General features: G+C 51.5%; 1 long non-coding RNA gene across 1 annotated transcript; it reads left to right on the top strand.

Moving 5' to 3' along the window:
* Positions 1 to 4,255: 4,255 nt before the first annotated feature.
* Positions 4,256 to 7,840, top strand: LOC139071475 (uncharacterized). Its single transcript, XR_011521358.1, has 4 exons — positions 4,256 to 4,466; positions 4,844 to 4,894; positions 4,977 to 5,034; positions 7,638 to 7,840. It is a non-coding gene; the product is annotated as an uncharacterized lncRNA (long non-coding RNA).
* Positions 7,841 to 8,065: the final 225 nt, after the last annotated feature.

Below are 8,065 nucleotides of genomic sequence, written 5' to 3'. Positions count from 1 at the left end.
GACGTCGCCTCCAGCCCAGGGGCCGACGTCTCCTCCTCCAGCCCAGAGGTCGACGCCTCCTCCTCCAGCCCAGAAGTCGACGCCTCCTCCTCCAGCCCAGAAGTCGACGACGTCTCCTCCAGCCCAGAAGTCGACGACGTCTCCTCCAGCCCAGAAGTCGACGACGTCTCCTCCAGCCCAGAAGTCGACGACGTCTCCTCCAGCCCAGAAGTCGATGACGTCTCCTCCAGCCCAGAAGTCGACGACGTCTCCTCCAGCCCAGACGTCGACGACGTCTCCTCCAGCCCAGACGTCGACGACGTCTTCTCCAGCCCAGAAGTCGACGACGTCTCCACCAGCCCAGAAGTCGACGACGTCTCCACCAGCCCAGAAGTCGACGACGTCTCCTCCAGTCCAGAAGTCGACGACGTCTCCTCCAGCGTCTCTACCTGCCGAGTCTACCCCTGCAGCGGCTCTGCCTCCGGTCACCGCCAGTCCTGCCCTCGCCAGGTGCGGAGGGGCCACGCCTACAGCCCATCAGACGGAGCTCGCCGGCCTCCAAGTGGAGCTTGACCGGCTCCGTCAACTCATCAGCCTCCAGGAGTTCCACCTGGACACCCTATCCTCCTCGTATCTCCAGGAGAAGGTTTCTGTCCAGCCAGCGGCTCCGCCTCCGGTCCAGTCAGCAGCTCCCTCGTCTCCAGGCCAAAGGACCGAACCCACAGCCCATCCAACAGAGCTCGCCGGTCTCCGAGCTGAGCTGGTCCGACTCCGTCAGATTTTCAGTCTCCAGTAGCTCCTGGTGGACAATCTAACCTCCCTGCTTTTCCAGTTACCGGCTCCACCAGGTCCTGCGCCACCAGTCCAGTCTGCGCCAGGTCCCGCGCCACCAGTCCAGTCTGCGCCAGGTCCCGCGCCACCAGTCCAGTCTGCGCCAGGTCCCGCGCCACCAGTCCAGTCAGCGCTAGGTCCCGCGCCACCCGTCCAGTGAGCGCCAGGTCCCGCGCCAGCCGTCCAGTCAGCGCCAGGTCCCGCGGTGGTCCAAGAGGCTCCGTCCCCGGGCCAGCCTGTCCAAGAGGCTCTGCCCCCGGGCTAGCCTGTCCAGTTGTCAGCGCATAGTCCGGCGGCACCAGCCAGGGAAGCGGTCCCGTCTGCAGCAACTCCGCCTCCACTCCAGAAGTTGGCGGCCCCTCCTGCGGCACCTCCACTCCAGAAGTCGGCGGCGCCTCCAGTCCAGAAGTCGGCGCCTCCAGTCCAGAAGTCGGCGCCTCCAGTCCAGAAGTCGGCGCCTCCAGTCAGAAGTCGACGCTTCCAGTCCAGAAGTTGACACCTTCAGTCCGGAAGTAGAAGCCTCCAGCCTGGAGGTCGACGCCTCCAGCCCAGAGGTCGACGCCTCCAGCCCAGAGGTCGACGCCTCCAGCCCAGACGTCGACGCCCCCAGCCCAGACGTCGACGCCCCCAGCCCAGACGTCGACGTCGCCTCCAGCCCAGGGGTCGACGTCTCCTCCTCCAGCCCAGAGGTCGGCGCCTCCTCCTCCAGCCCAGAGGTCGGCGACGTCTCCTCCAGCCCAGAAGTCGACTACGTCTCAACCAGCCCAGAAGTCGACGACGTCTCCTCCAGCCCAGAAGTCGACGACGTCTCCTCCAGCCCAGAAGTCGACGACGTCTCCTACAGCCCAGAAGTCGACGACGTCTCCTCCAGGCCAGAATTTGACGACGTCTCCTCCAGCCCAGAAGTCGACTACGTCTCCTCCAGCCCAGAAGTCGACGTTGTCTCCTCCAGCCCAGAAGTCGACGACGTCTCCTCCAGCCCAGAAGTCGACGACGTCTCCTCCAGCCCAGAAGTCGACGACGTCTACACCAGCCCACAAGTCGACGACGTCTCCACCAGCCCAGAAGTCGACTCTCTTCCAGTCCAGAAGTCGACTACGTCTCCTCCAGCGTCTCTACCTGCCGAGTCTACCCCTGCAGTGGCTCTGCCTCCGGTCACCGCCGGTCCTGCCCTCGCCAGGTGCGGAGGGACCACGCCTACAGCCCATCAGACGAAGCTCGCCGGCCTCCAAGTGTAGCTTGACCGGCTCCGTCAACTCATCAGCCTCCAGGAGTTCCAGCTGGACACCCTATCCTCCTCGTATGTCCAGGAGAAGGTTTCTGTCCAGCCAGCGGCCCCGCCTCCGGTCCAGTCAGCAGCTCCCGCGTCTCCAGGCTAAAGGACCGAGCCCACAGCCCATCCAACAGAGCCCGCCGGTCTCCGAGCTGAGCTGGTCCGACTCCGTCAGATTTTCAGTCTCCAGGAGCTCCTGGTGGACAATCTAACCTCCCTGCTTTTCCAGTTACCGGCTCCACCAGGTCCTGCGCCACCAGTCCAGTCTGCGCCAGGTCCCGCGCCACCAGTCCAGTCAGCGCCAGGTCCCGCGCCACCCATCCAGTCAGCGCCAGGTCCCGCGCCACCAGTCCAGTCAGCGCCAGGTTCCGCGCCACCCGTCCAGTCAGCGCCAGGTCCCGCGGTGGTCCAAGAGTCTCCGCCCCAGGGCCAGCCTGTCCAAGAGTCTCCGCCCCCGGGCCAGCCTGTCCAGTTGTCAGCGCACAGTCCGGCGGAACCAGCCAGGGGAGCGGTCCCGTCTGCAGCGGCTCCACCTCCACTCCAGAAGTTGGTGGCCCCTCCTGCGGCGCCTCCACTCCAAAAGTCGGCAGCGCCTCCACTCCACAAGTCGGCGGCGCCTCCAGTCCAGAAGTCGATGCCTCCAGTCCAGAAGTCGACGCCTCCAGTCCAGAAGTCGACGCCTCCAGTCCAGAAGTCGACGGCTCCAGCCCGGAAGTCGACGCCTCCAGCCTGGAGGTCGACGCCTCCAGCCCAGAGGTCGACGCTTCCAGACCAGACGTCGATGCCTCCAGCCCAGACGTCGACGTCGCCTCCAGCCCAAGTGTCAACGTCTCCTCCTCCAGCTCAGAGTTCAACTCCTCCTCCTCCAGCCCAGAGGTCGGCGACGTCTCCTCCAGCCCAGAAGTCAACGACGTCTTCTCCAGCCCAGAGGTCGATGACGTCTCCTCCAGCCCAGAAGTCGACGACGTCTCCTCCAGCCCAGAAGTCGACGACGTCTCCACCAGCCCAGAAGTCGACGACGTCCCCACGTGCCCAGAAGTTGACGAAGTCTCCTCCAGTCCAGAAGTCGACGACGTCTCCTCCAGTCCAGAAGTCGACGACGTCTCCTCCAGTCCAGAAGTCGACGACGTCTCCTCCAGTCCAGAAGTCGACTACGTCTCCTCCAGCGTCTCTACCTGCCGAGTCTACCCCTGCAGCGGCTCTGCCTCCGGTCACCGCCGGTCCTGCCCTCGCCAGGCGCGAGCCTCCCAGAGCCCGCCGCCGTCTCCTCCTCTGCCCCAGACGCAGGCCCCCCCAGAGCCTGTCACCGTTTCCTCCTCTGCCCCAGACGCAGGCCCCCCAGAGCCCGTTGTCGTCTCCTCCTCTGTCCCAGACGTAGGCCCCTCAGAGCCCGTCGCCGTCTCCTCCTCTGCCCCAGACGCAGGCCCCTGGACTCTACTGGTCCCTGCCTCTTCTCCACCAGTCCCTCGGTTCCTCTCGGCCCTCCTTCCTGGTCCCCCTCCTCCCGCCCTGCTCTGTGTTCCTGTGGGCGTCTGGAATCCGCTCTCTGGGGGGTGGGTTGGGGTGGGGGGGTGGGGGAGGGGGTGCTTTTATTGTGGGCAGTATAAGGTACACCTGTGCACTACTCATGATGTCGGATCAGCATCTTGATGTGGCATACCTGTGAGGTGGGATGGATTATGTCACACCCTGTCCTGTCTCCCCATTCTGTTCAGTCATGTGTCTCTGTTAATTGCTCCCACCTACCTCTCTTTTTCCAATCACCCAAGCTCCCAGCCCTCATGTATTTAAACCCTCTCAGTTCTGTGTCTTTTGACGGTTTATTGTTTCAGTGTCCAGCGCGTTTTTATATTAAACTTTACTAAACGTTTGTGTCTATATGCCTGCCTTCCTCACCCGCATGTGGATCCTCACCTCCGCTTCACTCACCAGCATGCCGTGACAGATTATCTCAGCAATGCAGAAGTGCTCACTATCACACATTTAGATTGATTTGTGAACAATGTTTGAGAAAAATGGTAATATTGTGTATCTGGAATGTATTTTAGATCTTTATGTCCATCTCATGGAAAATCGGAGCAGAAACAAAGGTGTTGCGTTTATATTTTTGTTGAGTGTATGTGTAAATGCGGTGTTGGTCAGAACTTCAGAATCTCGGAAAGCGGCGTCTCTGGATGAAAAAGAATTTGGTTTGTTCTAAACTATGATGTTATCTTCAGAAGCACATTCAGACGCAATCTCTGTGTTCTACCTCACCCTTTTGATGACCTTCGTCACGGATTCGGAGGTCAGAGAGGCAGGATGACCTCTGGGCACCCAGGTCCGGTAGATTGACTGCGAGCACCGACTTCTCCGGTCCAAAAGATATCACCACGCAGCACAGGTTGGAATCAGCTTGCGTCTCAGGAATAACTCTTAAGGAGTTGAACAATATCAGCTTTGTTCTGCATGAACTGTTTGCTGTCTCAGCTTTGTAGGTGCAAAAAGGTTTTGATGATGTGTCAAAATCTTTGATTATTAAAGAGATATGCTAAAGATGGCCGGTCTGAAGCTTTCTCTAGAACTGGCAAATCACTCAAAGTGATTTAGTTTTAAAGAATTTATGTTATGATTTTCACAGTCAATCAGAGGCTGACAGGAAAGATGTTACCAAGACAACTCAGAAACACGCCTTCTTTAATATGGAAGTCCTGACTGGTAAAGAAAACAAGTTATGTGTTGTAGTCTAACTTAACCGTACTTGTTATTGTGGATGTGCAGGTGTGAGGACCTTGTCGTCAAAACATCTGAGGAGACAGAAAAATGGGAACGGTGCGGTAAAGTTATGAGGAAAAACAGTTCAGAAGTTAACCTTTCTACCTATTACTTACCTAAAAATGTTTTTGTGTAACAGATGATGCATTCTGGATAATTGGAGTGTCGAGAAAACCGGATGACTTTTGAACGTTTTGGTGAGTAGGCAGTTTTAAGACCGCTAACGGACTAGCAGCAAAAGCTTATCTTAAAGTGAAACTGAGTTGGAAAAAACTTATTTATGTGCTAAAACGTTTAAGTACCAGTTCACTGACAGTATGTTGAAAATGTATTGGTTTTAATCACTAGTATGAAGCTAGTCTGGTGACATTGGGGGGGGGGGGGGGGGGGGGGGGGGGACAGTCGTGGCCGCAAGTTATTTTTCCCCCTCAAATGTCACCAGACAGGCACCATAATAGGAGTTTTCCATTTGCTGTAACATTTTTTCTTTGCCAAATAACCTCCACTTTGTACAGCGATACTGCTAAAAGATGGTGATGAAACCAGAGACCTGATTTGTTTATGAATGGGTAAATTAAATGATTCTGTACTTAATTATTTAAAGAAAACTTCACATCTGTGAAAACACTTTTGTTAAAAACAGATTTACAGCCATGATTTAAGGTTATATTTTTATCTTTTGGGAAGAAATTATTACAAAGAAAAACATTGTAATAAAAATAGATTTTTGTAAAGATTTATTGTGCTCAATAGTAATCTTTGACATGCTATATACAGGGTAAATGTGCTATATATGACTATCAAAGGTATTGGCCAGACTCAGCATTAAAATTGTAAAAATTCAGTGTAACTATACTTTACCAATTATATAAATATGAACTTGGTTCAGTTTTTCATTTTGTTAAAGAGCAAGTCACCCTCAAATCAACTTTTTTGCTATTAAACTATATAAATGAGTCTCTAATCGTTAGGGGTATAACAGTACGCTAAAATCGTATTCGATTCGGTTCAGTGTTTTGAAGAGCTCAGTTCAAATCGTTTTCTGTATATTATTATATTTATTTATTTTTTGTCTGAAGCGGCTTCTGTAGTGAGCAGAACCAGGTGTCCTCACAAGCTGCTGATGTAGTATGATGTCTTTAAATATTTCACAGTTTATTTGCGCAGCTATGAGTGTCACTCTCATACGTGTTTGACTGTTGATGCGCCTTGTTTTTATTTCTGCAGTGAGCCTTAAAAACTCACCTCAGACTGCCCACTTTCTTCTTTAAAACTCATATTAGAGGGTATCCGCAGGTCCTTAAAAAGTCTTAAAGTTTTAAATTTGCTTTTTTAAATTTAAGGTCTTAAAAATCATTAGAAATGACAAATAATCCTTAATTACAGTTTCCAAATGTCTTAAATTACCAAAGACCCAATGAACAAGAATTTGTAGTTAGTGTTCAGCATTTTTTGTTTATGATATTGGCATAAGTGGAACTGTACACATTCAGTTGGTTGTGAAAGGGGGCTATTTTTAGATGAGCACATTAGCTGGTTAAGCTAGTGGGAGCTTGCACCATGGGGAAGTGCAAGTTTAATGGTAACTGGGTGGGTAATCCCACGTTTGCGACGTGGTTAGCACCAGTGCCAGGCAATAGCTGAAAATTATAGCTTAAATATAATTAAAAAATAGCTTAAATTTGGTCAAAGTGGCCTTAAAAAAGGTCTTAAAAAGCCTTAAATTTGGCTCCCTTAAACCTGCAGATACCCTGTTAAATAACGAGCTTTCTCCGCATCGTATTTTTTGTTGTAGAATGAAAACATTACATCAACTGCCGTGGGGGAAAAGTTCAGTAGACATGTTGTTTACGTTCAGCGTCTCTACTGTCTCCACAGTAGCAGCGACAGCCAGCTGGTTTGATCTGCTCAGAAAGACGTTGATCAGAATTTGCAGATCACCTTTTTTAATCGGAGATCAGGTGCGTGCAACCATCATGCGTCACTCAATACAGCGTCGGTGCGGAAACTCGCCTATGAACTTTGATCTGCTGCACTTAAATCATGCAAACAAAATTTCATTATTTAATGGAAAATGAACCAAAATGGTACGCAAGTGGCCCAAACCGTTAAACCCCTAATATATACATGCAGCTGTAAAATTGGCAGCACATAATTTTGTTTTTTTTCTGTAGATTACTGAATTACACATCAGGACAGTATGATGGAGTTAAGACCTGTAGTCAGCTGAGAGCTCCCGGTGGTACGAGCACAAAAATTAAATATTTAACAAAAGTAAACAAACTGTACCGATTTTGGTTCTTAAGACTAACAGAATCCTTCCCGGTGTCCAAATCGGGTCGCGTGTCTTCTGCGTCAAACGGTCCAAAACATGTCTGCACCTCCGGTAGTGATATCCAGCTAGCGGGGTCGGAGTTCGGTTGAACTTCTCCGGTAATCATCCCAGAGAAAAAAACAATCTGACCGACTAGCAGAGGCTTCAGAAGCTACATCTTGACTGATGACACATTGTTCTCAGCTATAACTCTAACACAGAAACATCGTAGTCAGGTGCTTTTTCTTCAGACCTCCTGTGAAACGTCACCAGCTGTCCAGGGCTTAGACCTGAAGCTAGTTTCTGTTTTTCCCGCGCCAGTCAGAAACATCAGATTTTCTTCAAATTCCAGCCGTGAAAATCCAAAAACATTTTTCATTGAGGTTTTATACTTTAAACATGCCATTCAAAGGAATTTAGCCTGTGGCCAATATCATTAAGATAGATTTTGAGTACTAGATAGTAAAGCCTCTATTCTGTGGTTAGAAGTCTCCTCGACGAGGGAGTGGAGAGCCGGACCAGAACACATCATCTCCTTTTCCAAGGGTGATGAACGAGATGTACTGAACCTCACTGAGGAAACAGCACCGGCAGGATTCAGCAGTGTGGTAGGACTGACTTTGGGTTGCAATGATTATAAATTTATAAAAAAAATTTGCCCCCTCAGAGTTTTCATGAATGTTAACTAGATCTATTAAACCTTAAAGGGCTTTCTGATCAGTTTATCTCTGCTGTCAAATTGGCATTTTTGACATGTGATTCGATGAGGATTAGCTCTCTTCTGGTGGATGAGGGTGGAAATGCAATTTTTTTTGCCTCTTCCTTGTTGGCTTCACTTTCATACCAGAATTATGGGGGCTGTCGTGGTGGAAATTATTCCATCTAACCACTCCCTGGTTCTTTGGAGGTGACCC

Source organism: Nothobranchius furzeri, chromosome 8 (assembly GCF_043380555.1).
Source record: "Nothobranchius furzeri strain GRZ-AD chromosome 8, NfurGRZ-RIMD1, whole genome shotgun sequence".
NCBI lineage: Eukaryota > Metazoa > Chordata > Actinopteri > Cyprinodontiformes > Nothobranchiidae > Nothobranchius > Nothobranchius furzeri.
This window is presented reverse-complemented; position numbering and strand designations above follow the sequence as displayed.